The following is a 27,979-nucleotide window of genomic DNA, read 5'->3' as shown; positions in this document are numbered from 1 at the left end:
GAGGAAGGCAAAAAACCTCCCGGGTCTGTGGCCAATGTGCCCCGGAGGGAAATTCCTTCCTGACCCCAAATGTGGCGGTCGGCGGCCCCTGGGCATGGGAGCAAGGGCCATTGTGCTGAAGCCCCTGCTGCGTACTAGGCTTGCGGACCCGGCTGCCCTCCGCCCCGGCACTGACGCTTGCTCTGGCTCTTCTGTCCTTTCTTCCTGTCCCTGCTGGTTCTTCTCACGCCTTCCTTCCATCCAGCTCCTGCCCCAGCCCTGCCTTTCTCACTCTCTCACTCTCCCAGTGCGCACCCCCTGCCCTTTTCCCCAATCCTGCCTCTTTATTCAGCTCTCAGGTCTCGTCTGTGCTGTGGGGGTGTTAGCCCGTGTCGTACAGCGTGGCGGGAAACGATGTGCATCGATGCCTGCTCCCAAGCTAGAAAGGTGCAGGGAGGGTGCTTCGCGCAAGCCTGCTTGGCTTGATTCCACTTTTGGTGTGACTCCTTCTGCAACTGCCCTTGAGCAGGAGGGAGTAGCCTACCTCCAGTCAGGGCCATGTGCTCTGGGCCCTCAGGCAGGGGCAAACAGCAGAGCCCCTGGCAACCAAGGCAACATTCCCTGCATCATAATAGACTTGCGTGACATCATGGCCACAGCTGGTCTTGGGCATTGTGAGCTAAGGGCCCCGCTTGGCCTGCTGCCTTACCTGACCCTGATGTCATCTCGGGTCTTTGTGCCGTCCCCTCTCTCACTTTGGGGAGTGCCCTGTAGCTGCTGGGTTGAATTTCCTCGGGGGATATATGGCCCTTGTGCCTCCACCCGGTTCTCCCCTTTGGCAGCAGGTGTTTCTAAATGCGCAGCTCTTTTCAGAGGCATTGCAGTGTCTGTGGCCATTCCTGTGTGGTCAAGTCCTCGTGCTGATAGGCTTTCCCTCTGAAAGTAACCCCCAAGCTAAAGATTCTCTCCTGTCTGCTCCCGGCAGGTGCCGGACCTCGGGGGAAACACAAATCCCTTCTGCGTGCTGTGGGCCTGTGCTGCTCCCTGACATGAAGCTGTCAGATCAGGAGAGGCAATCAGTGCGTGACACCAGATTCCCCGACAGCAGGCGGGCTCCCAGTGCCCCACGCGTGTGCCATTCTCTTGGTTTGAGGCTCCTTGTCTTTGCCTGCCAGGGGTTACCCTGCCCGCTCAGGAGCTGGAGCCAGTTGTACCAGCGTGGGCTCTGTCCCCGCTCAGCAAGTGCAGCTCCTTTGGGGGTTTTCCCGTATGGGAAGGCTGAGCAGCTGCCCCTCCATTGCCCTTCTCAGCCCAGGGAAGCTGCAGCTGCACGGGCTTGTAGCTGATGATGCGCAGCATCTCACCCTGTCCCGTGCGCACTCTCTGTCTTCTCTTCCAAGGGCCCCATGCTCTTTGGCTCATGAGATGGTGAAACATGGCACCATCAGAGCCCCCATCCAGGCTTGATAGAGACTTGCCTAGAAGTTTTGTTGTTGTTTTTGAATGGCTCCAAGTACAGCCTTTTGCCATCTTTCCCCAGAAAAAGGCCTCTTTTCATGGCAGGAAGAGGAGGAAGCCGGAGCTGGCCACTTCTTTCTGAGAGAGGTAGGAAAGAGCACAGAGACCTGGGAAGGAAAGGAGCCCAAGCCTAGTGCGGGAGGCGAGCGAATGGAAAGAGCTGGAGCGAGTGCGCTGGGAGAGGAGAGCAGCCCCAGGAAGGGAGGGCGCAGCGCGCTGAGGCCAGGGGCCGGGGTGTGCACAGGACACGGTCCAGACGTGCGTGGATGACCGCAAATGATGAGACGAGACATGTTCCTTGGTGCATGGTGTTTATTGTGAGTTGGGAATGGGCCCTAGGGCATGACCCCTGCTCAATGCCCAGAGGAAGGCAAAAAACCTCCCGGGTCTGTGGCCAATGTGCCCCGGAGGGAAATTCCTTCCTGACCCCAAATGTGGCGGTCGGCGGCCCCTGGGCATGGGAGCAAGGGCCATTGTGCTGAAGCCCCTGCTGCGTACTAGGCTTGCGGACCCGGCTGCCCTCCGCCCCGGCACTGACGCTTGCTCTGGCTCTTCTGTCCTTTCTTCCTGTCCCTGCTGGTTCTTCTCACGCCTTCCTTCCATCCAGCTCCTGCCCCAGCCCTGCCTTTCTCACTCTCTCACTCTCCCAGTGCGCACCCCCTGCCCTTTTCCCCAATCCTGCCTCTTTATTCAGCTCTCAGGTCTCGTCTGTGCTGTGGGGGGGTTAGCCCGTGTCGTACAGCGTGGCGGGAAACGATGTGCATCGATGCCTGCTCCCAAGCTAGAAAGGTGCAGGGAGGGTGCTTCGCGCAAGCCTGCTTGGCTTGATTCCACTTTTGGTGTGACTCCTTCTGCAACTGCCCTTGAGCAGGAGGGAGTAGCCTACCTCCAGTCAGGGCCATGTGCTCTGGGCCCTCAGGCAGGGGCAAACAGCAGCGCCCCTGGCAACCAAGCCAACATTCCCTGCATCATAATAGACTTGCGTGACATCATGGCCACAGCTGGTCTTGGGCATTGTGAGCTAAGGGCCCCGCTTGGCCTGCTGCCTTACCTGACCCTGATGTCATCTCGGGTCTTTGTGCCGTCCCCTCTCTCACTTTGGGGAGTGCCCTGTAGCTGCTGGGTTGAATTTCCTCGGGGGATATATGGCCCTTGTGCCTCCACCCGGTTCTCCCCTTTGGCAGCAGGTGTTTCTAAATGCCAGCTCTTTTCAGAGGCATTGCAGTGTCTGTGGCCATTCCTGTGTGGTCAAGTCCTCGTGCTGATAGGCTTTCCCTCTGAAAGTAACCCCCAAGCTAAAGATTCTCTCCTGTCTGCTCCCGGCAGGTGCCGGACCTCGGGGGAAACACAAATCCCTTCTGCGTGCTGTGGGCCTGTGCTGCTCCCTGACATGAAGCTGTCAGATCAGGAGAGGCAATCAGTGCGTGACACCAGATTCCCCGACAGCAGGCGGGCTCCCAGTGCCCCACGCGTGTGCCATTCTCTTGGTTTGAGGCTCCTTGTCTTTGCCTGCCAGGGGTTGCCCTGCCCGCTCAGGAGCTGGAGCCAGTTGTACCAGCGTGGGCTCTGTCCCCGCTCAGCAAGTGCAGCTCCTTTGGGGGCTTTCCCGTATGGGAAGGCTGAGCAGCTGCCCCTCCATTGCCCTTCTCAGCCCAGGGAAGCTGCAGCTGCACGGGCTTGCAGCTGATGATGCGCAGCATCTCCCCCTGTCCCATGCACACTCTCTGTCTTCTCTTCCAAGGGCCCCATGCTCTTTGGCTCATGAGATGGTGAAACATGGCACCATCAGAGCCCCCATCCAGGCTTGATAGAGACTTGCCTAGCAGTTTTGTTGTTGTTTTTGAATGGCTCCAAGTACAGCCTTTTGCCATCTTTCCCCAGAAAAAGGCCTCTTTTCATGGCAGGAAGAGGAGGAAGCCGGAGCTGGCCACTTCTTTCTGAGAGAGGTAGGAAAGAGCACAGAGACCTGGGAAGGAAAGGAGCCCAAGCCTAGTGCGGGAGGCGAGCGAATGGAAAGAGCTGGAGCGAGTGCGCTGGGAGAGGAGAGCAGCCCCAGGAAGGGAGGGCGCAGCGCGCTGAGGCCAGGGGCCGGGGTGTGCACAGGACACGGTCCAGACGTGCGTGGATGACCGCAAATGATGAGACGAGACATGTTCCTTGGTGCATGGTGTTTATTGTGAGTTGGGAATGGGCCCTAGGGGATGACCCCTGCTCAATGCCCAGAGGAAGGCAAAAAACCTCCCGGGTCTGTGGCCAACGTGCCCCGGAGGAAAATTCCTTCCTGACCCCAAATGTGGCGGTCAGCGGCCCCTGGGCATGGGAGCAAGGGCCATTGTGCTGAAGCCCCTGCTGCGTACTAGGCTTGCGGACCCGGCTGCCCTCCGCCCCGGCACTGACGCTTGCTCTGGCTCTTCTGTCCTTTCTTCCTGTCCCTGCTGGTTCTTCTCACGCCTTCCTTCCATCCAGCTCCTGCCCCAGCCCTGCCTTTCTCACTCTCTCACTCTCCCAGTGCGCACCCCCTGCCCTTTTCCCCAATCCTGCCTCTTTATTCAGCTCTCAGGTCTCGTCTGTGCTGTGGGGGTGTTAGCCCGTGTCGTACAGCGTGGCGGGAAACGATGTGCATCGATGCCTGCTCCCCAGCTAGAAAGGTGCAGGGAGGGTGCTTGGCGCAAGCCTGCTTGGCTTGATTCCTCTTTTCGTGTGACTCCTTCTGCAACTGCCCTTGAGCAGGAGGGAGTAGCCTACCTCCAGTCAGGGCCATGTGCTCTGGGCCCTCAGGCAGGGGCAAACAGCAGAGCCCCTGGCAACCAAGGCAACATTCCCTGCATCATAATAGACTTGCGTGACATCATGGCCACAGCTGGTCTTGGGCATTGTGAGCTAAGGGCCCCGCTTGGCCTGCTGCCTTACCTGACCCTGATGTCATCTCGGGTCTTTGTGCCGTCCCCTCTCTCACTTTGGGGAGTGCCCTGTAGCTGCTGGGTTGAATTTCCTCGGGGGATATATGGCCCTTGTGCCTCCACCCGGTTCTCCCCTTTGGCAGCAGGTGTTTCTAAATGCGCAGCTCTTTTCAGAGGCATTGCAGTGTCTGTGGCCATTCCTGTGTGGTCAAGTCCTCGTGCTGATAGGCTTTCCCTCTGAAAGTAACCCCCAAGCTAAAGATTCTCTCCTGTCTGCTCCCGGCAGGTGCCGGACCTCGGGGGAAACACAAATCCCTTCTGCGTGCTGTGGGCCTGTGCTGCTCCCTGACATGAAGCTGTCAGATCAGGAGAGGCAATCAGTGCGTGACACCAGATTCCCCGACAGCAGGCGGGCTCCCAGTGCCCCACGCGTGTGCCATTCTCTTGGTTTGAGGCTCCTTGTCTTTGCCTGCCAGGGGTTGCCCTGCCCGCTCAGGAGCTGGAGCCAGTTGTACCAGCGTGGGCTCTGTCCCCGCTCAGCAAGTGCAGCTCCTTTGGGGGTTTTCCCGTATGGGAAGGCTGAGCAGCTGCCCCTCCATTGCCCTTCTCAGCCCAGGGAAGCTGCAGCTGCACGGGCTTGTAGCTGATGATGCGCAGCATCTCACCCTGTCCCGTGCGCACTCTCTGTCTTCTCTTCCAAGGGCCCCATGCTCTTTGGCTCATGAGATGGTGAAACATGGCACCATCAGAGCCCCCATCCAGGCTTGATAGAGACTTGCCTAGCAGTTTTGTTGTTGTTTTTGAATGGCTCCAAGTACAGCCTTTTGCCATCTTTCCCCAGAAAAAGGCCTCTTTTCATGGCAGGAAGAGGAGGAAGCCGGAGCTGGCCACTTCTTTCTGAGAGAGGTAGGAAAGAGCACAGAGACCTGGGAAGGAAAGGAGCCCAAGCCTAGTGCGGGAGGCGAGCGAATGGAAAGAGCTGGAGCGAGTGCGCTGGGAGAGGAGAGCAGCCCCAGGAAGGGAGGGCGCAGCGCGCTGAGGCCAGGGGCCGGGGTGTGCACAGGACACGGTCCAGACGTGCGTGGATGACCGCAAATGATGAGACGAGACATGTTCCTTGGTGCATGGTGTTTATTGTGAGTTGGGAATGGGCCCTAGGGCATGACCCCTGCTCAATGCCCAGAGGAAGGCAAAAAACCTCCCGGGTCTGTGGCCAATGTGCCCCGGAGGGAAATTCCTTCCTGACCCCAAATGTGGCGGTCGGCGGCCCCTGGGCATGGGAGCAAGGGCCATTGTGCTGAAGCCCCTGCTGCGTACTAGGCTTGCGGACCCGGCTGCCCTCCGCCCCGGCACTGACGCTTGCTCTGGCTCTTCTGTCCTTTCTTCCTGTCCCTGCTGGTTCTTCTCACGCCTTCCTTCCATCCAGCTCCTGCCCCAGCCCTGCCTTTCTCACTCTCTCACTCTCCCAGTGCGCACCCCCTGCCCTTTTCCCCAATCCTGCCTCTTTATTCAGCTCTCAGGTCTCGTCTGTGCTGTGGGGGGGTTAGCCCGTGTCGTACAGCGTGGCGGGAAACGATGTGCATCGATGCCTGCTCCCAAGCTAGAAAGGTGCAGGGAGGGTGCTTCGCGCAAGCCTGCTTGGCTTGATTCCACTTTTCGTGTGACTCCTTCTGCAACTGCCCTTGAGCAGGAGGGAGTAGCCTACCTCCAGTCAGGGCCATGTGCTCTGGGCCCTCAGGCAGGGGCAAACAGCAGCGCCCCTGGCAACCAAGCCAACATTCCCTGCATCATAATAGACTTGCGTGACATCATGGCCACAGCTGGTCTTGGGCATTGTGAGCTAAGGGCCCCGCTTGGCCTGCTGCCTTACCTGACCCTGATGTCATCTCGGGTCTTTGTGCCGTCCCCTCTCTCACTTTGGGGAGTGCCCTGTAGCTGCTGGGTTGAATTTCCTCGGGGGATATATGGCCCTTGTGCCTCCACCCGGTTCTCCCCTTTGGCAGCAGGTGTTTCTAAATGCGCAGCTCTTTTCAGAGGCATTGCAGTGTCTGTGGCCATTCCTGTGTGGTCAAGTCCTCGTGCTGATAGGCTTTCCCTCTGAAAGTAACCCCCAAGCTAAAGATTCTCTCCTGTCTGCTCCCGGCAGGTGCCGGACCTCGGGGGAAACACAAATCCCTTCTGCGTGCTGTGGGCCTGTGCTGCTCCCTGACATGAAGCTGTCAGATCAGGAGAGGCAATCAGTGCGTGACACCAGATTCCCCGACAGCAGGCGGGCTCCCAGTGCCCCACGCGTGTGCCATTCTCTTGGTTTGAGGCTCCTTGTCTTTGCCTGCCAGGGGTTGCCCTGCCCGCTCAGGAGCTGGAGCCAGTTGTACCAGCGTGGGCTCTGTCCCCGCTCAGAAAGTGCAGCTCCTTTGGGGGTTTTCCCGTATGGGAAGGCTCAGCAGCTGCCCCTCCATTGCCCTTCTCAGCCCAGGGAAGCTGCAGCTGCACGGGCTTGCAGCTGATGATGCGCAGCATCTCCCCCTGTCCCGTGCGCACTCTCTGTCTTCTCTTCCAAGGGCCCCATGCTCTTTGGCTCATGAGATGGTGAAACATGGCACCATCAGAGCCCCCATCCAGGCTTGATAGAGACTTGCCTAGCAGTTTTGTTGTTGTTTTTGAATGGCTCCAAGTACAGCCTTTTGCCATCTTTCCCCAGAAAAAGGCCTCTTTTCATGGCAGGAAGAGGAGGAAGCCGGAGCTGGCCACTTCTTTCTGAGAGAGGTAGGAAAGAGCACAGAGACCTGGGAAGGAAAGCAGCCCAAGCCTAGTGCGGGAGGCGAGCGAATGGAAAGAGCTGGAGCTAGTGCGCTGGGAGAGGAGAGCAGCCCCAGGAAGGGAGGGCGCAGCGCGCTGAGGCCAGGGGCCGGGGTGTGCACAGGACACGGTCCAGACGTGCGTGGATGACCGCAAATGATGAGACGAGACATGTTCCTTGGTGCATGGTGTTTATTGTGAGTTGGGAATGGGCCCTAGGGCATGACCCCTGCTCAATGCCCAGAGGAAGGCAAAAAACCTCCCGGGTCTGTGGCCAATGTGCCCCGGAGGAAAATTCCTTCCTGACCCCAAATGTGGCGGTCGGCGGCCCGTGGGCATGGGAGCAAGAGCCATTGTGCTGAAGCCCCTGCTGCGTACTAGGCTTGCGGATCCGGCTGCCCTCCGCCCCGGCACTGACGCTTGCTCTGGCTCTTCTGTCCTTTCTTCCTGTCCCTGCTGGTTCTTCTCACGCCTTCCTTCCATCCAGCTCCAGCCCCAGCCCTGCCTTTCACACTCTCTCACTCTCCCAGTGCGCACCCCCTGCCCTTTTCCCCAATCCTGCCTCTTTATTCAGCTCTCAGGTCTCATCTGTGCTGTGGAGGTGTTAGCCCGTGTCGTACAGCGTGGCGGGAAACGATGTGCATCGATGCCTGCTCCCAAGCTAGAAAGGTGCAGGGAGGGTGCTTCGCGCAAGCCTGCTTGGCTTGATTCCACTTTTGGTGTGACTCCTGCAACTGCCCTTGAGCAGGAGGGAGTAGCCTACCTCCAGTCAGGGCCATGTGCTCTGGGCCCTGAGGCAGGGGCAAACAGCAGAGCCCCTGGCCACCAAGCCAACATTCCCTGCATCATAATAGACTTGCGTGACATCATGGCCACAGCTGGTCTTGGGCATTGTGAGCTAAGGGCCCCGCTTGGCCTGCTGCCTTACCTGACCCTGATGTCATCTCGGGTCTTTGTGCCGTCCCCTCTCTCACTTTGGGGAGTGCCCTGTAGCTGCTGGGTTGAATTTCCTCGGGGGATATATGGCCCTTGTGCCTCCACCCGGTTCTCCCCTTTGGCAGCAGGTGTTTCTAAATGCGCAGCTCTTTTCAGAGGCATTGCAGTGTCTGTGGCCATTCCTGTGTGGTCAAGTCCTCGTGCTGATAGGCTTTCCCTCTGAAAGTAACCCCCAAGCTAAAGATTCTCTCCTGTCTGCTCCCGGCAGGTGCCGGACCTCGGGGGAAACACAAATCCCTTCTGCGTGCTGTGGGCCTGTGCTGCTCCCTGACATGAAGCTGTCAGATCAGGAGAGGCAATCAGTGCGTGACACCAGATTCCCCGACAGCAGGCGGGCTCCCAGTGCCCCACGCGTGTGCCATTCTCTTGGTTTGAGGCTCCTTGTCTTTGCCTGCCAGGGGTTGCCCTGCCCGCTCAGGAGCTGGAGCCAGTTGTACCAGCGTGGGCTCTGTCCCCGCTCAGCAAGTGCAGCTCCTTTGGGGGTTTTCCCGTATGGGAAGGCTGAGCAGCTGCCCCTCCATTGCCCTTCTCAGCCCAGGGAAGCTGCAGCTGCACGGGCTTGTAGCTGATGATGCGCAGCATCTCCCCCTGTCCCGTGCGCACTCTCTGTCTTCTCTTCCAAGGGCCCCATGCTCTTTGGCTCATGAGATGGTGAAACATGGCACCATCAGAGCCCCCATCCAGGCTTGATAGAGACTTGCCTAGCAGTTTTGTTGTTGTTTTTGAATGGCTCCAAGTACAGCCTTTTGCCATCTTTCCCCAGAAAAAGGCCTCTTTTCATGGCAGGAAGAGGAGGAAGCCGGAGCTGGCCACTTCTTTCTGAGAGAGGTAGGAAAGAGCACAGAGACCTGGGAAGGAAAGGAGCCCAAGCCTAGTGCGGGAGGCGTGCGAATGGAAAGAGCTGGAGCGAGTGCGCTGGGAGAGGAGAGCAGCCCCAGGAAGGGAGGGCGCAGCGCGCTGAGGCCAGGGGCCGGGGTGTGCACAGGACACGGTCCAGACGTGCGTGGATGACCGCAAATGATGAGACGAGACATGTTCCTTGGTGCATGGTGTTTATTGTGAGTTGGGAATGGGCCCTAGGGCATGACCCCTGCTCAATGCCCAGAGGAAGGCAAAAAACCTCCCGGGTCTGTGGCCAATGTGCCCCGGAGGAAAATTCCTTCCTGACCCCAAATGTGGCGGTCGGCGGCCCCTGGGCATGGGAGCAAGGGCCATTGTGCTGAAGCCCCTGCTGCGTACTAGGCTTGCGGATCCGGCTGCCCTCCGCCCCGGCACTGACGCTTGCTCTGGCTCTTCTGTCCTTTCTTCCTGTCCCTGCTGGTTCTTCTCACGCCTTCCTTCCATCCAGCTCCTGCCCCAGCCCTGCCTTTCTCACTCTCTCACTCTCCCAGTGCGCACCCCCTGCCCTTTTCCCCAATCCTGCCTCTTTATTCAGCTCTCAGGTCTCGTCTGTGCTGTGGGGGTGTTAGCCCGTGTCGTACAGCGTGGCGGGAAACGATGTGCATCGATGCCTGCTCCCAAGCTAGAAAGGTGCAGGGAGGGTGCTTCGCGCAAGCCTGCTTGGCTTGATTCCACTTTTCGTGTGACTCCTTCTGCAACTGCCCTTGAGCAGGAGGGAGTAGCCTACCTCCAGTCAGGGCCATGTGCTCTGGGCCCTCAGGCAGGGGCAAACAGCAGAGCCCCTGGTAACCAAGCCAACATTCCCTGCATCATAATAGACTTGCGTGACATCATGGCCACAGCTGGTCTTGGGCATTGTGAGCTAAGGGCCCCGCTTGGCCTGCTGCCTTACCTGACCCTGATGTCATCTCGGGTCTTTGTGCCGTCCCCTCTCTCACTTTGGGGAGTGCCCTGTAGCTGCTGGGTTGAATTTCCTCGGGGGATATATGGCCCTTGTGCCTCCACCCGGTTCTCCCCTTTGGCAGCAGGTGTTTCTACATGCGCAGCTCTTTTCAGAGGCATTGCAGTGTCTGTGGCCATTCCTGTGTGGTCAAGTCCTCGTGCAGATAGGCTTTCCCTCTGAAAGTAACCCCCAAGCTAAGGATTCTCTCCTGTCTGCTCCTGGCAGGTGCCGGACCTCGGGGGAAACACAAATCCCTTCTGCGTGCTGTGGGCCTGTGCTGCTCCCTGACATGATGCTGTCAGATCAGGAGAGGCAATCAGTGCGTGACACCAGATTCCCCGACAGCAGGCGGGCTCCCAGTGCCCCACGCGTGTGCCATTCTCTTGGTTTGAGGCTCCTTGTCTTTGCCTGCCAGGGGTTGCCCTGCCCGCTCAGGAGCTGGAGCCAGTTGTACCAGCGTGGGCTCTGTCCCCGCTCAGCAAGTGCAGCTCCTTTGGGGGTTTTCCCGTATGGGAAGGCTGAGCAGCTGCCCCTCCATTGCCCTTCTCAGCCCAGGGAAGCTGCAGCTGCACGGGCTTGTAGCTGATGATGCGCAGCATCTCCCCCTGTCCCGTGCGCACTCTCTGTCTTCTCTTCCAAGGGCCCCATGCTCTTTGGCTCATGAGATGGTGAAACATGGCACCATCAGAGCCCCCATCCAGGCTTGATAGAGACTTGCCTAGCAGTTTTGTTGTTGTTTTTGAATGGCTCCAAGTACAGCCTTTTGCCATCTTTCCCCAGAAAAAGGCCTCTTTTCATGGCAGGAAGAGGAGGAAGCCGGAGCTGGCCACTTCTTTCTGAGAGAGGTAGGAAAGAGCACAGAGACCTGTGAAGGAAAGGAGCCCAAGCCTAGTGCGGGAGGCGTGCGAATGGAAAGAGCTGGAGCGAGTGCGCTGGGAGAGGAGAGCAGCCCCAGGAAGGGAGGGCGCAGCGCGCTGAGGCCAGGGGCCGGGGTGTGCACAGGACACGGTCCAGACGTGCGTGGATGACCGCAAATGATGAGACGAGACATGTTCCTTGGTGCATGGTGTTTATTGTGAGTTGGGAATGGGTCCTAGGGCATGACCCCTGCTCAATGCCCAGAGGAAGGCAAAAAACCTCCCGGGTCTGTGGCCAATGTGCCCCGGAGGAAAATTCCTTCCTGACCCCAAATGTGGCGGTCGGCGGCCCCTGGGCATGGGAGCAAGGGCCATTGTGCTGAAGCCCCTGCTGCGTACTAGGCTTGCGGATCCGGCTGCCCTCCGCCCCGGCACTGACGCTTGCTCTGGCTCTTCTGTCCTTTCTTCCTGTCCCTGCTGGTTCTTCTCACGCCTTCCTTCCATCCAGCTCCTGCCCCAGCCCTGCCTTTCTCACTCTCTCACTCTCCCAGTGCGCACCCCCTGCCCTTTTCCCCAATCCTGCCTCTTTATTCAGCTGTCAGGTCTCGTCTGTGCTGTGGGGGTGTTAGCCCGTGTCGTACAGCGTGGCGGGAAACGATGTGCATCGATGCCTGCTCCCAAGCTAGAAAGGTGCAGGGAGGGTGCTTCGCGCAAGCCTGCTTGGCTTGATTCCACTTTTCGTGTGACTCCTTCTGCAACTGCCCTTGAGCAGGAGGGAGTAGCCTACCTCCAGTCAGGGCCATGTGCTCTGGGCCCTCAGGCAGGGGCAAACAGCAGAGCCCCTGGCAACCAAGCCAACATTCCCTGCATCATAATAGACTTGCGTGACATCATGGCCACAGCTGGTCTTGGGCATTGTGAGCTAAGGGCCCCGCTTGGCCTGCTGCCTTACCTGACCCTGATGTCATCTCGGGTCTTTGTGCCGTCCCCTCTCTCACTTTGGGGAGTGCCCTGTAGCTGCTGGGTTGAATTTCCTCGGGGGATATATGGCCCTTGTGCCTCCACCCGGTTCTCCCCTTTGGCAGCAGGTGTTTCTAAATGCGCAGCTCTTTTCAGAGGCATTGCAGTGTCTGTGGCCATTCCTGTGTGGTCAAGTCCTCGTGCAGATAGGCTTTCCCTCTGAAAGTAACCCCCAAGCTAAGGATTCTCTCCTGTCTGCTCCTGGCAGGTGCCGGACCTCGGGGGAAACACAAATCCATTCTGCGTGCTGTGGGCCTGTGCTGCTCCCTGACATGATGCTTGCAGATCAGGAGAGGCAATCAGTGCGTGACACCAGATTCCCCGACAGCAGGCGGGCTCCCAGTGCCCCACTCGTGTGCCATTCTCTTGGTTTGTGTCTCCTTGTCTTTGCCTGCCAGGGGTTGCCCTGCCCGCTCAGGAGCTGGAGCCAGTTGTACCAGCGTGGGCTCTGTCCCCGCTCAGCAAGTGCAGCTCCTTTGGGGGCTTTCCCGTATGGGAAGGCTGAGCAGCTGCCCCTCCATTGCCCTTCTCAGCCCAGGGAAGCTGCAGCTGCACGGGCTTGCAGCTGATGATGCGCAGCATCTCCCCCTGTCCCGTGCGCACTCTCTGTCTTCTCTTCCAAGGGCCCCATGCTCTTTGGCTCATGAGATGGTGAAACATGGCACCATCAGAGCCGCCATCCAGGCTTGATAGAGACTTGCCTAGCAGTTTTGTTGTTGTTTTTGAATGGCTCCAAGTACAGCCTTTTGCCATCTTTCCCCAGAAAAAGGCCTCTTTTCATGGCAGGAAGAGGAGGAAGCCGGAGCTGGCCACTTCTTTCTGAGAGAGGTAGCAAAGAGCACAGAGACCTGGGAAGGAAAGGAGCCCAAGCCTAGTGCGGGAGGCGAGCGAATGGAAAGAGCTGGAGCGAGTGCGCTGGGAGAGGAGAGCAGCCCCAGGAAGGGAGGGCGCAGCGCGCTGAGGCCAGGGGCCGGGGTGTGCACAGGACACGGTCCAGACGTGCGTGGATGACCGCAAATGATGAGACGAGACATGTTCCTTGGTGCATGGTGTTTATTGTGAGTTGGGAATGGGCCCTAGGGCATGACCCCTGCTCAATGCCCAGAGGAAGGCAAAAAACCTCCCGGGTCTGTGGCCAATGTGCCCCGGAGGGAAATTCCTTCCTGACCCCAAATGTGGCGGTCGGCGGCCCCTGGGCATGGGAGCAAGGGCCATTGTGCTGAAGCCCCTGCTGCGTACTAGGCTTGCGGACCCGGCTGCCCTCCGCCCCGGCACTGACGCTTGCTCTGGCTCTTCTGTCCTTTCTTCCTGTCCCTGCTGGTTCTTCTCACGCCTTCCTTCCATCCAGCTCCTGCCCCAGCCCTGCCTTTCTCACTCTCTCACTCTCCCAGTGCGCACCCCCTGCCCTTTTCCCCAATCCTGCCTCTTTATTCAGCTCTCAGGTCTCGTCTGTGCTGTGGGGGTGTTAGCCCGTGTCGTACAGCGTGGCGGGAAACGATGTGCATCGATGCCTGCTCCCAAGCTAGAAAGGTGCAGGGAGGGTGCTTCGCGCAAGCCTGCTTGGCTTGATTCCACTTTTGGTGTGACTCCTTCTGCAACTGCCCTTGAGCAGAAGGGAGTAGCCTACCTCCAGTCAGGGCCATGTGCTCTGGGCCCTCAGGCAGGGGCAAACAGCAGAGCCCCTGGCAACCAAGCCAACATTCCCTGCATCATAATAGACTTGTGTGACATCATGGCCACAGCTGGTCTTGGGCATTGTGAGCTAAGGGCCCCGCTTGGCCTGCTGCCTTACCTGACCCTGATGTCATCTCGGGTCTTTGTGCCGTCCCCTCTCTCACTTTGGGGAGTGCCCTGTAGCTGCTGGATTGAATTTCCTCGGGGGATATATGGCCCTTGTGCCTCCACCCGGTTCTCCCCTTTGGCAGCAGGTGTTTCTACATGCGCAGCTCTTTTCAGAGGCATTGCAGTGTCTGTGGCCATTCCTGTGTGGTCAAGTCCTCGTGCAGATAGGCTTTCCCTCTGAAAGTAACCCCCAAGCTAAGGATTCTCTCCTGTCTGCTCCCGGCAGGTGCCGGACCTCGGGGGAAACACAAATCCCTTCTGCGTGCTGTGGGCCTGTGCTGCTCCCTGACATGAAGCTGTCAGATCAGGAGAGGCAATCAGTGCGTGACACCAGATTCCCCGACAGCAGGCGGGCTCCCAGTGCCCCACTCGTGTGCCATTCTCTTGGTTTGAGGCTCCTTGTCTTTGCCTGCCAGGGGTTGCCCTGCCCGCTCAGGAGCTGGAGCCAGTTGTACCAGCGTGGGCTCTGTCCCCGCTCAGCAAGTGCAGCTCCTTTGGGGGCTTTCCCGTATGGGAAGGCTGAGCAGCTGCCCCTCCATTGCCCTTCTCAGCCCAGGGAAGCTGCAGCTGCACGGGCTTGCAGCTGATGATGCGCAGCATCTCCCCCTGTCCCGTGCGCACTCTCTGTCTTCTCTTCCAAGGGCCCCATGCTCTTTGGCTCATGAGATGGTGAAACATGGCACCATCAGAGCCGCCATCCAGGCTTGATAGAGACTTGCCTAGCAGTTTTGTTGTTGTTTTTGAATGGCTCCAAGTACAGCCTTTTGCCATCTTTCCCCAGAAAAAGGCCTCTTTTCATGGCAGGAAGAGGAGGAAGCCGGAGCTGGCCACTTCTTTCTGAGAGAGGTAGGAAAGAGCACAGAGACCTGGGAAGGAAAGGAGCCCAAGCCTAGTGCGGGAGGCGAGCGAATGGAAAGAGCTGGAGCGAGTGCGCTGGGAGAGGAGAGCAGCCCCAGGAAGGGAGGGCGCAGCGCGCTGAGGCCAGGGGCCGGGGTGTGCACAGGACACAGTCCAGACGTGCGTGGATGACCGCAAATGATGAGACGAGACATGTTCCTTGGTGCATGGTGTTTATTGTGAGTTGGGAATGGGCCCTAGGGCATGACCCCTGCTCAATGCCCAGAGGAAGGCAAAAAACCTCCCGGGTCTGTGGCCAATGTGCCCCGGAGGAAAATTCCTTCCTGACCCCAAATGTGGCGGTCGGCGGCCCCTGGGCATGGGAGCAAGGGCCATTGTGCTGAAGCCCCTGCTGCGTACTAGGCTTGCGGACCCGGCTGCCCTCCGCCCCGGCACTGACGCTTGCTCTGGCTCTTCTGTCCTTTCTTCCTGTCCCTGCTGGTTCTTCTCACGCCTTCCTTCCATCCAGCTCCTGCCCCAGCCCTGCCTTTCTCACTCTCTCACTCTCCCAGTGCGCACCCCCTGCCCTTTTCCCCAATCCTGCCTCTTTATTCAGCTCTCAGGTCTCGTCTGTGCTGTGGGGGTGTTAGCCCGTGTCGTACAGCGTGGCGGGAAACGATGTGCATCGATGCCTGCTCCCAAGCTAGAAAGGTGCAGGGAGGGTGCTTCGCGCAAGCCTGCTTGGCTTGATTCCACTTTTGGTGTGACTCCTTCTGCAACTGCCCTTGAGCAGGAGGGAGTAGCCTACCTCCAGTCAGGGCCATGTGCTCTGGGCCCTCAGGCAGGGGCAAACAGCAGAGCCCCTGGCAACCAAGCCAACATTCCCTGCATCATAATAGACTTGCGTGACATCATGGCCACAGCTGGTCTTGGGCATTGTGAGCTAAGGGCCCCGCTTGGCCTGCTGCCTTACCTGACCCTGATGTCATCTCGGGTCTTTGTGCCGTCCCCTCTCTCACTTTGGGGAGTGCCCTGTAGCTGCTGGGTTGAATTTCCTCGGGGGATATATGGCCCTTGTGCCTCCACCCGGTTCTCCCCTTTGGCAGCAGGTGTTTCTAAATGCGCAGCTCTTTTCAGAGGCATTGCAGTGTCTGTGGCCATTCCTGTGTGGTCAAGTCCTCGTGCTGATAGGCTTTCCCTCTGAAAGTAACCCCCAAGCTAAAGATTCTCTCCTGTCTGCTCCCGGCAGGTGCCGGACCTCGGGGGAAACACAAATCCCTTCTGCGTGCTGTGGGCCTGTGCTGCTCCCTGACATGAAGCTGTCAGATCAGGAGAGGCAATCAGTGCGTGACACCAGATTCCCCGACAGCAGGCGGGCTCCCAGTGCCCCACGCGTGTGCCATTCTCTTGGTTTGAGGCTCCTTGTCTTTGCCTGCCAGGGGTTGCCCTGCCCGCTCAGGAGCTGGAGCCAGTTGTACCAGCGTGGGCTCTGTCCCCGCTCAGCAAGTGCAGCTCCTTTGGGGGTTTTCCCGTATGGGAAGGCTGAGCAGCTGCCCCTCCATTGCCCTTCTCAGCCCAGGGAAGCTGCAGCTGCACGGGCTTGCAGCTGATGATGCGCAGCATCTCCCCCTGTCCCCTGCACACTCTCTGTCTTCTCTTCCAAGGGCCCCATGCTCTTTGGCTCATGAGATGGTGAAACATGGCACCATCAGAGCCCCCATCCAGGCTTGATAGAGACTTGCCTAGCAGTTTTGTTGTTGTTTTTGAATGGCTCCAAGTACAGCCTTTTGCCATCTTTCCCCAGAAAAAGACCTCTTTTCATGGCAGGAAGAGGAGGAAGCCGGAGCTGGCCACTTCTTTCTGAGAGAGGGAGAAGCAAAGAGAGAGGTAGCAAAGAGCACAGAGACCTGGGAAGGAAAGGAGCCCAAGCCTAGTGCGGGAGGCGAGCGAATGGAAAGAGCTGGAGCGAGTGCGCTGGGAGAGGAGAGCAGCCCCAGGAAGGGAGGGCGCAGCGCGCTGAGGCCAGGGGCCGGGGTGTGCACAGGACACGGTCCAGACGTGCGTGGATGACCGCAAATGATGAGACGAGACATGTTCCTTGGTGCATGGTGTTTATTGTGAGTTGGGAATGGGCCCTAGGGGATGACCCCTGCTCAATGCCCAGAGGAAGGCAAAAAACCTCCCGGGTCTGTGGCCAATGTGCCCCGGAGGAAAATTCCTTCCTGACCCCAAATGTGGCGGTCGGCGGCCCCTGGGCATGGGAGCAAGGGCCATTGTGCTGAAGCCCCTGCTGCGTACTAGGCTTGCAGACCCGGCTGCCCTCCGCCCCGGCACTGACGCTTGCTCTGGCTCTTCTGTCCTTTCTTCCTGTCCCTGCTGGTTCTTCTCACGCCTTCCTTCCATCCAGCTCCTGCCCCAGCCCTGCCTTTCTCACTCTCTCACTCTCCCAGTGCGCACCCCCTGCCCTTTTCCCCAATCCTGCCTCTTTATTCAGCTCTCAGGTCTCGTCTGTGCTGTGGGGGTGTTAGCCCGTGTCGTACAGCGTGGCGGGAAACGATGTGCATCGATGCCTGCTCCCAAGCTAGAAAGGTGCAGGGAGGGTGCTTCGCGCAAGCCTGCTTGGCTTGATTCCACTTTTCGTGTGACTCCTTCTGCAACTGCCCTTGAGCAGGAGGGAGTAGCCTACCTCCAGTCAGGGCCATGTGCTCTGGGCCCTCAGGCAGGGGCAAACAGCAGAGCCCCTGGCAACCAAGCCAATATTCCCTGCATCATAATAGACTTGCGTGACATCATGGCCACAGCTGGTCTTGGGCATTGTGAGCTAAGGGCCCCGCTTGGCCTGCTGCCTTACCTGACCCTGATGTCATCTCGGGTCTTTGTGCCGTCCCCTCTCTCACTTTGGGGAGTGCCCTGTAGCTGCTGGGCTGAATTTCCTCGGGGGATATATGGCCCTTGTGCCTCCACCCGGTTCTCCCCTTTGGCAGCAGGTGTTTCTAAACGCGCAGCTCTTTTCAGAAGCATTGCAGTGTCTGTGGCCATTCCTGTGTGGTCAAGTCCTCGTGCAGATAGGCTTTCCCTCTGAAAGTAACCCCCAAGCTAAAGATTCTGTCCTGTCTGCTCCCGGCAGGTGCCGGACCTCGGGGGAAACACAAATCCCTTCTGCGTGCTGTGGGCCTGTGCTGCTCCCTGACATGAAGCTGTCAGATCAGGAGAGGCAATCACTGCGTGACACCAGATTCTCCGACAGCAGGCGGGTTCCCATTGCCCCACGCGTGTGCCATTCTCATGGTTTGAGGCTCCTTGTCCTTGCCTGCCAGGGGTTGCCCTGCCTGCTCAGGAGCTGGAGCCAGTTGTACCAGCATGGGCTCTCTCCCCGCTCAGCAAGTGCAGCTCCTTTGGGGGTTTTCCCGTATGGGAAGGCTGAGCAGCTGCCCCTCCATTGCCCTTCTCGGCCCAGGGAAGCTGCAGCTGCACGGGCTTGCAGCTGATGATGCGCAGCATCTCCCCCTGTCCCGTGCACACTCTCTGTCTTCTCTTCCAAGGGCCCCATGCTCTTTGGCTCATGAGATGGTGAAACATGGCACCATGAGAGCCCCCATCCAGGCTTGATACAGACTTGCCTAGCAGTTTTGTTGATGTTTTTTAATGGCTCCAAGTGCAGCCTTTTGACATCTTTCCCCAGAAAAAGGCCTCTTTTCATGGCAGGAAGAGGAGGAAGCCGGAGCTGGCCACTTCTTTCTGAGAGAGGGAGAAGCAAAGGGAGAGGTAGGAAAGAGCACAGAGACCTGGGAAGGAAAGGAGCCCAAGCCTAGTGCGGGAGGCGAGCGAATGGAAAGACCTGAAGCGAGTGCGCTGGGAGAGGAGAGCAGCCCCAGGAAGGGAGGGCGCAGTGCGCTGAGGCCAGGGGCCGGGGTGTGCACAGGACACGGTCCAGACGTGCGTGGATGACCGCAAATGATGAGACGAGACATGTTCCTTGGTGCATGGTTTTTATTGTGAGTTGGGAATGGGCCCTAGGGGATGACCCCTGCTCAATGCCCAGAGGAAGGCAAAAAACCTCCCGGGTCTGTGGCCAATGTGCCCCGGAGGAAAATTCCTTCCTGACCCCAAATGTGGCGGTCGGCGGCCCCTGGGCATGGGAGCAAGGGCCATTGTGCTGAAGCCCCTGCTGCGTACTAGGCTTGCGGACCCGGCTGCCCTCCGCCCCGGCACTGACGCTTGCTCTGGCTCTTCTGTCCTTTCTTCCTGTCCCTGCTGGTTCATCTCACGCCTTCCTTCCATCCAGCTCCTCCCCCAGCCCTGCCTTTCTCACTCTCTCACTCTCCCAGTGCGCACCCCCTGCCCTTTTCCCCAATCCTGCCTCTTTATTCAGCTCTCAGGTCTCGTCTGTGCTGTGGGGGTGTTAGCCCGTGTCGTACAGCGTTGCGGGAAATGATGTGCATCGCTGCCTGCTCCCAAGCTAGAAAGGTGCAGGGAGGGTGCTTCGCGCAAGCCTGCTTGACTTGATTCCACTTTTCGTGTGACTCCTTCTGCAACTGCCCTTGAGCAGGCGGGAGTAGCCTACCTCCACTCAGGGCCATGTGCTCTGGGCCCTCAGCCAGGGGCAAAGACCAGAGCTCCTCGCAACCAAGCCAACATTCCCTGTGAGGGACGATGTGAGTGTGTGTGGGGTTTTGGTGTGGGTGGATGGCTGCGTATGGGGAGTTTTTCTGGCTATGTGGGTGATTATGGGGTTTGTGGGTGCCTGTAAGTGTGTGTGCAGGGTTGTGGAGTGTGTGGAGGGGGAGAATGGCTGGCAGGGTGTGCGTGGGTGTGTGTGCATGAGTGTGTATGGAGGGGTGTGCATGTGGGACCCCCACTACAAACACGCCCCCTCACAGGTGTCCTCCCATTGCGCACAGCCCTTTCTGCCAGTGGCTGCAGCAGCCCCCTGGTGGCATGTGGTTCTGCCCCTGCTTTTTATGCACCGAAGGATGAAAATTTAATATTTATAGCGAAGACAATTTCCCTTTCATTTGGCCAGGTAATGAATCCTTTACACACTGTGACATTTTACTTTTATGAATTAGATGAATGCCCATTGGGATAACTGGTTTAAAGTGTCACAGCAGGGCTTTTTGTCAGCACAATATTTTCCTGAATGTAATCTCACACCATTGATTTTTAACTGTCCAAAAAAACCCAAAAAACCTATTTTTGTAAAAACTTTTACATTAAAATGTGCCCTTTTGGAAGTCTTTAAATAATTAAAACTAAATTTCTAGTTCCTCCCCTCCCCAACGTTAGGGAAAATTTCATCAAGATTTTCATAAACTATTTGTTTACTAGAACTGCATTTTGGAGTAAATTAAACTTCAACACTAATTTTTCTTACTTTTATATTTTATGTTGCTTCTAGTTTAAAGTTTTTGAAGAGAAAATCCAAAATTTTAAATAAAATTCAGAGAAAAATGTGAAGAGAAGAACCTCCCACCCCAAGAATCCCCCTTTCACAAAAGCACCAAGAATGTTTAAAAAATCTTGGAAATTTCCACCTAAAAAGGCCATTCTTTGACCAGAAAAGCTCATTTTTAATGTTTCTTTACCAACTCAATTTCTGTCAGGTAAGGAGGATAATTTCAGAGAATCTTTAGGGGGAGCACAATTTCTGCTAATCATATATGTATTTGACAAGGACACAAATGATAGATGACCTATGTTTCAGAGTTAATTCCTTAAATAGTAAATGTGAGAAATTGCTCTCATGAATGGGATGGATTATTCACATGAGAAAGGACCCTCAAAATCAATAGGATGACTCATAAATTCAGAGTTTTCAGGATCTGATCTTAACTTCTTATTCAAGAATAAAGTAGTGTCTTTTTGCTGTAAGTAAATGTGGAGATTTAAAAATCTTGTTGCAGTCAGAATATGGAATTTAGACAAAAAATAACTGTGGTTAACATAGCACTGACCAGTGATGCTCTTTTCATTGTTTGAAAAGGGTTTTATGCCAGAATACAGGTGTAGGCTTAACTTGCATGCATGATTCAAATCTAAAAACTAATCAACCTTACAAAACCCATTAAAAAAGCAATCAGCATTGAGAGAAGTGGAAAAGTGAACTATGGAAAGAGTTTCTTTGTAATGTCATGACCCTGTCTTCCTTAAAATGATATCCATGTGATTTGCATTAGTATTTTGGAGACACACACACAGACATATATCCAGTGTATTAAGAGGAATGCCCGCTGAGAAGTGCTCTAAAGCAGGGTATATTTTAATCTAGTTGTTTAAACTCTCAGGGCTCATGTGCCTTTTACAGTGTCTCAAACTAGTCTGAGATGCTGCAAGAGGCATGCAGAGAATGAAAAAATGTTCCCTGCACTTCATATTTGCAGCGTGGGCTCTAAATTTGATACCTGGATTTCCAGGTGTCAAACCCCCCCCCCCTCAAAACACCCTGGAAAAAAGTGGCGTAGGGCACAGTTCCCCTGCATGCCCTGAGGCAAGCCGGGGCTCGGCATGACGCGTGGTCCCTGCAAGCGGTCCTGGGCCCTGGGTGATAGCCCAAGCAGCCCAGTGCCGCCTGAAGGTGCATGGCCCCATGCCGAGCCAGGCTGGGCCCGTGACAAAGCTGCACAGGTGGTGCTGGGTCTCAGGCACCTGGGGCCATTCCACATCATGGGGAGCTTCGTGAGCAGCGGGTCCTGAGCACCTGATGGCTACTACTGCTGTGGGGGGAGGCTGTGGCCCCTGTGGAGGGGAGCTGTGGGCCCTGTGGTGGGGGCAGTGGCCCCTGTGGGGGAGACTTGTGGGCCCTGCCAGAGGGGCAGTCCATGAGCTGTGTGGAGGGGCTGTGCCCTGTTGGGGGGCAGGGGACTCAACCCTCCTGAGCAGCTCCCCCCCATATAGCCTCCCCACACCTGCAGTCCCCCCACAATCCACCTACAAACCCCATATCCCAAGCCACGCCCACAAACCCCTCACCCACATGTCCAGCCACAAATCCCAAACTCCCACACAAACCCCATACAACCTCATCCCCACACCTCACATCACCCCCACAAATCAACCCTGCATGCCCAGCTGACTACATGGGATGGGATGGGACCTGGTGGCAGAAGCTGTGGCTGCAGGGGCAATTGCCACACTGCTGCCGTGGCCCATGCCCACGCCAGTTCTAGGATATGTGGCCCCAGCCTGGGGAAGCTCCTGGTCCCAGGAGCCAACTGAGGGGTGTGATGGGCTGGAGGGAAGGGTGGAGGTGGCAGCAGGGGTGTGTCAGAGAGAGATGGGGGTCAGGGGTGGGGGAGCACTCTGGGCAGGAGAGGCCACCAGAGCTGGGCTTAGAGCCCCTAGAGTAGCCTGTGCTAGGGGAGGCCAGCTTGGGAGCAAAGGGCCTAGATCACTGATCCTCAGTCGAGGGCTAGGATGGCACAGGGAGCAGTACAGCAGGGGCTGGCACTGCTCAGAACCACAAAGCAGCAGGTGGGAAAGATGCAGTTGGATTCATGTCTTGGTGCTGGTACAGAGTTGCAGCTGGAAGGGAGCTAATGGGGGCAGGCAGGGGATGAGGGTCAGGAGTGAGGGGACTGAGGTAGAGGGGACATGGGCTATGGGTTGAGAGTGAGAAGCAAGGGCAGGGGCAGGGCACTGACATATCAGTGCTACTCAGCACTGCACATCCTGATGAGCAAAAGGGATAGGGGCAGCTCTGATTTTTTTTATGACAAAAAAGCCAAAAGTAAATGCCAAGATATTTTGAATTTTTTTTTTTTATGATGATAGAGTCACTGGTAGGCTTCCAAATTGCTGTACACTTGTAAATATATTAACAAAACATTGTGCAACTGATCTGTCTATATACAGTGGCATTTCATTTTAAAAGCAAAGAACACTATTTTGGGTATTCTAATGAGAATTTGGGTTTCTTATCAGAGTATTTGCAATTTTTAAACAGGGAACACCACGATCTCTGCTGGTAAACGGGTGGCAAGACCTGGGTAGAGAAGCCTGTCCAGGGTCAGCACTGGGGACACAGGTGGAGGGCAAGTGAAGTGGCTGACCTCTTGGCCACTTGGGGCTAAGAAGACACATTTTGACAGTTCAAAGTGGGCCACCACAAGGAGCACATCTTCTGTGTGCACCCCATCCAGGTCTGGCAGGCATATAGCCATGGGGCTGCAGGTGCAGGGGGATGGATGCTATTGCAGGTGTGCAGCAGGTCACAGCCAGGCAGCAGCCCCCACTTCCAGACTGCTGCAGTGGGTAGAGGGTATGGGGGCTATTCCAGGTTAGGGCTGCTTCAGCAGTCCAGCTAGCACAAGTGTTAGTGTCCCCAGATACCAAATAACTGGGCCTCAGAAGCTCCTGAGGGTAAGTAGCCCTGAGCTGCTCACCAAGGCAGGTTTTTACATTGCTGGGGCCAGCACAGGACAGATTTGTATACTGCTGTTTTTATACTGCCTCTAGCTCCCCCTGGCTGCAGATCCAGGATGAGCTGGGCAGGATCATTTTGCCCCAAGTGGCACAACTTGCCCCACATCGAAGTGCATGTCCAGGCATGTGTGATGAGGTAAAAATCTCCAGCACAAATTTCGATCCCTCCTATTTGAGCTGCTGCAAGCGCATGTGCCTGCATGTGTGGACGTGCCGTCAGAGTTCAAAAAGGCCTAAGATTTTGTATTAGAAAATTGATGTTAAGTGTTGCATTCATAACATGATTCCCCCTATTTTGCCTACTAGCACTCCAGGAATCATGAGGGTTCAGGTCTAAAAATGCTGTTGGTTATATTTGTTTTTTTCTCCTCCTTATGTATAAACGGTTAGTTATTCAATTTCAGATGCTCTGCTGCTTGGTTGCCTTTCAATTAATATTTTACATTTGTTTCCACATTCGAATTTTCAGCCAGAAGGCTTAATAAGATATCTTTGGCAAATATGTGTGTTCTTAGATATATCTCTAAGGAATTCAAACATAATCCTTCTCAGATTGTACTCTTACAGCTGGTCTTTTTAGTGACATGCAAGATTATATTGCTTCATTGGAATAGTAGGACATCTCCAAAGGTGGAAATCTGATACAATGAGATGGCACAGCTGGCATCTATGGAGAGTCATGTTAAGCAGGCTTAGCAGCTTTGAAAAGTTTAGTGAAATTTGGAATAAATGCACAAATTAAGTAAGGGAAGTTATATGCATACACTTGCATCGAATAGAAAAATAAAACTAGAGATGTTTTCAAATTAGTCTGCTTCTCATCTGTTTTGTTATTGGCAGATCAAATCTGCTATCAAACCCTTTAAAACTCTTATATAATCAAAATAAATATTTCCATGGTACTTGTCACTTCCCAGTGAAAGAAGTTAAAAAAATTAATTGATTAAGCCTTGCAACATTCCTGTGTAGTAAAACACTGTTGTTATGCAGATTTGTCACTGAGAGGGTTAGGCCACATACCTAGTTTGTGGCAAAACCAGAAGTCACAATTGGATTTGCTAACTCCAAGTTCTGTAATTCAAACTAGACCATTCTCCATTCCAAACAATAAAATGAAACTGTTCTAATGCTTTTGGCCTTGTGAATTAATGGTCTTTTGAAAACCCTCTACAAAGCAGAGACGAAAAATAAGTTGCAGAAAAGGGAAAACAAGTTTTAGCCTTAATAGGGCACAGACAGAAGTTACAATTTTTGCCCAATCTGGACATCGAAAGCAATTTATAGCCATGACCAAACACAAGTGCACAGCTGCAGACAACTTAAAAACTGGTTGATTGGGTTAAAATTACATGAGGGGTCAAATGAAGATGTTTCAAAACAGAACATGTTTTGTAACTTCTGTCTGTGCTGTGTGTCAGCCTTGAGCTGTTTTCACAATGGGAGGGGGGAAAGTGAGCAGAGGGAGTTCAGTTCAGAAATTAAGATGTAACTAGGGGTGTAGACAGAAGTTCAGCCCCTGCTGGAGGGTGGAATGGGTGTATTGGAGTCCCCCAAGGTGGGGGGCTCAAATTCACCCACCCCACCCTCCAGTGCCAGCTGGAGAACCCCTAGAATGAGCCCTCTCTGTTTCCTTTCCACTCTCCCATTCTGAAACAGGGACAGGCTGGGAGAGAGGAGGGGCTGTAGCTAGGGGGAACCGGCTGCAGGCTCCTAGCCAGCAGCGAGATTCCACTCCCTTCTGGAACCAACAGTCTGTTTGGTCTAGAGGATTGTTGCAACTCAGAACACTTCCTACAACGTGCTTTCAGTTACATCCAGGAGCTGAACTTCTGTCTACACCCCTAGTTGCATCTCAATTTCTGGTACGGTTAACCTGGTTGAGTAGTACCTCACTCTAAAAATAATCCTGGTTATAAATCCTTGCAGACTGGTGGCTAATTGCAAGTTCATAATATGAACATTCTGGTCAGATATGTACTGCACTGATTTTTATGTTAAGTGGCCAGATTTCATATTTCATGTCATCCTATGTCAGAAGTTTTAGCTCAGCTTTTGAAAGCATCAACCTCTAATACTAGGAGTTTCTCTTGTTACATAGAAGAATTTTGGGGGGAAAATGTTCTACAGTCCTCTAAGAATTGTATCTGTTCAGAGTCTTTTGTTAATAGACATTATTGATGATGGGCTGTTTTGCAGTATTTTTAATCACTTAAAATTTAACAGATTTCTGACTTCTTGCATAGTGTTCTGAACTGCCAGGCTTCCTTCACTCATAATGCCAGACAGAGAAGTAGCTGAGCTTCGAATTAATTATAAAATGAGATACAATACAACGGTATACTTATTAAATTTCTTAGGCTTTCTTATTGATTGTAGCACAGAGATTTTTTGATGAGCAGCATCGGCTGTTTGGTAATCACAGGGATAAAAACTTGCTGTCAGGATCTGGTAGCAGGTTCTGCTTTGCAAGTGTTATATATAGATGGGAGGTGGAAGGAAAACATTGGGTATGTGACCATGTACTCAGTCCGTAATAGTCACCTAAGGCTTGAAATTCCTAATGCTGTTGTGGACATTGGGCACAACTCAGGTTTAAATGACTAATGTTACTTGCTATTGAGAGAATTTAAATAGAAAATTGAAGTTTAAAAGTAATGATTGGGGAGGCGGAATAGGAAGATTTTGGAAAGTAGAAAAACCATAAATTATTTTTCTTTGAATTCTTGATGTTTGAGACTCCCTCTTTCCCCCAAGAATGGAGTGACATTTTGCCCCAGATCCTTCACAGAGGCTCAGTAATGCAAATGGAATATGCATGGATATGCAAAGGCAACCTGACCCACAGTAAACATATGCCTTGCCTACAGATAATTTCTGCCTTATCTCTTTCTCTTCTTGTGTCATTGGGTATGTATAAGCCTTACATGTAGTTTAACCTGAACAGGCAGACAGAAGTCCAGCTTTCTGCTGTAACTGAGAACACTTTGCAGGTAGCATTCTGAGTTACAATGACCCCCCAGGCCAAACAAAAGTTAACTGTTGGGTCCAGGGAGAAGGGGAATCTACCTGCTGGCTGAAGCCTGCAGGCGGTTTCCCCTATCTACAGCCCCTCCTTCCTGTGAGGGTATAAAGTTGTCAGAATGGGTGGGGGCAAAGGGAGCAGAGGGAGCTCATTCTAGGGGTTCCCCAGGTGGCACTGGAGGATGGGGGGTGTAAATTGGAGCCTCCCTCCCCACCACCTCAGGGGAAGTTCCAGTACACCTGCGCCACCCTTCGGTGGGGACTGAAAGATCCCCAGACTGAATTCTCTCCTTTCCTTTCCCTCCCACCCCTCCTATTCTGAAAACAGTGACAGGCTGGCAGGCAGCACAGACAGAAGTTATAGAAGAGACTCTGTTTTGAAACATCTTTAACTGACCCCTCAGATTTTCACCCGATTGGCCCTTTTTCATTCTGTCCACAGCTATGCACTTGTGTCTGGTCACGGCTATAGACTGCTTTCTGTGGCGAGATTGGGCAAAATTGTCACTTCTGTCTGTACCCTAAATGCTCCATTGCATAGATGTGTAGAGGGATTAAGTTGCCTAATAGTGCACCTGACCTAAGTTAGTGTACTTGAATTAGGTGCACTAATTTATATCAAGGTTGGGTTAACCTGATCTTGCGAAAGCCTGTTCATGTGAACAACACATCCCCAGAGCTGGGAAAGCCAAGCTGCCTACCTCAGACCCAGTCCCAAATTCAGGCCCAGGGATGCATTATTCCCACTTTCTGACCCTCTTACCAGGCTATTTTTAACCTCCTGATGCCCCCTGCCCCCTTGCAAACCCACTAACCTCCACACCCCAACCCTGTCCACCCCTTGCCCCATCCCAAGTTATTTGCATTAGTTTCCCTGCATGGCCCCGAGGAATGGTGAATGGCTGCATGCATGGTTCCTGGTCTGCATTCATGTGTTTTCCTTTCCCCTCCTTTCTCTCACAGTAGGCACCACCACTGTCCTCCCTGTCACCCCAAACCACCAAATGCAGTTGTAACATTATCTTGACTTTGTCTTTTGACCAATGCACCAAGTGTCTAAATCTTGCCTTTTTTCATGCCACCCATCTCAAAATTCCTTCTCCTATCTACTTGCTCTACACAAAATTTTGTCATCTCATGTTCCAAACTTCAAAATGCTAGTGTCAGAATAAACTGCTTGTCTCATTGCTCTGACATTCACTCTCCAGTCTTTCCACTGGCTCTCCCTCATCAAATACAGGCTTCTTCTCCATCCTTTGAAAGCACTCCACAAGTTTTAGTGCCACCCTACCTAATCTGTTTTTCAGTCTTGCCTTTGTTTTGCCATGATCCACAAATCCTCTTCTATGATATGGACTTTCATCCTCTTTTCCATGATGCCTGTTCAGAATGGGAGTAAAAGTTCCCAAACCACATCTATAGAACCATCATATGAGCCTTTTACCAGTGTTTTCTCATGATATAAACAGGAAACTGCAGCTTGATAACAGCTGGGCAGATGGCAAATCATGATTTTTACTCCTTATTAGCTAAGCATTGCCCTATATAACCTCTGTCCCCTCCACTTTACTGTAGCATACTTTTTGTTTTTCTTACCTGTTCTATCATCTCATTTAGATGTTAAGGTCCTTGGGGCTCTTTGTCCTATTTCATATGTTTGAACAGCACCTAGCACAACTGGACCCTGAGCTGTTACTGTAATATTAATATTTAATAGTAATTTTCCCATGAGATCATCCTCTCTTGATTCCTGCAGATTATCAATGTGTGCTGTGAAAGTATGAGATTTTGGTAGCGATGTTGTTATCGTACCTCGCATACTGAAAAATGGAAATGCTTGGGGGACCCAAGAGGTGGTGCAGGAGGAGACAAAGCCTCTCCATGGAAGACACTGGCCCCCACATTTTCTTGGTCCTAGAGAGATGAAGGTGAACACAATGTAATTT

The sequence above is a fragment of the Alligator mississippiensis genome, chromosome 10 (assembly GCF_030867095.1).
Source record: "Alligator mississippiensis isolate rAllMis1 chromosome 10, rAllMis1, whole genome shotgun sequence".
NCBI lineage: Eukaryota > Metazoa > Chordata > Crocodylia > Alligatoridae > Alligator > Alligator mississippiensis.
The sequence above is the reverse complement of the archived record's forward strand: the minus strand, read 5'-3'. Positions refer to the sequence as shown.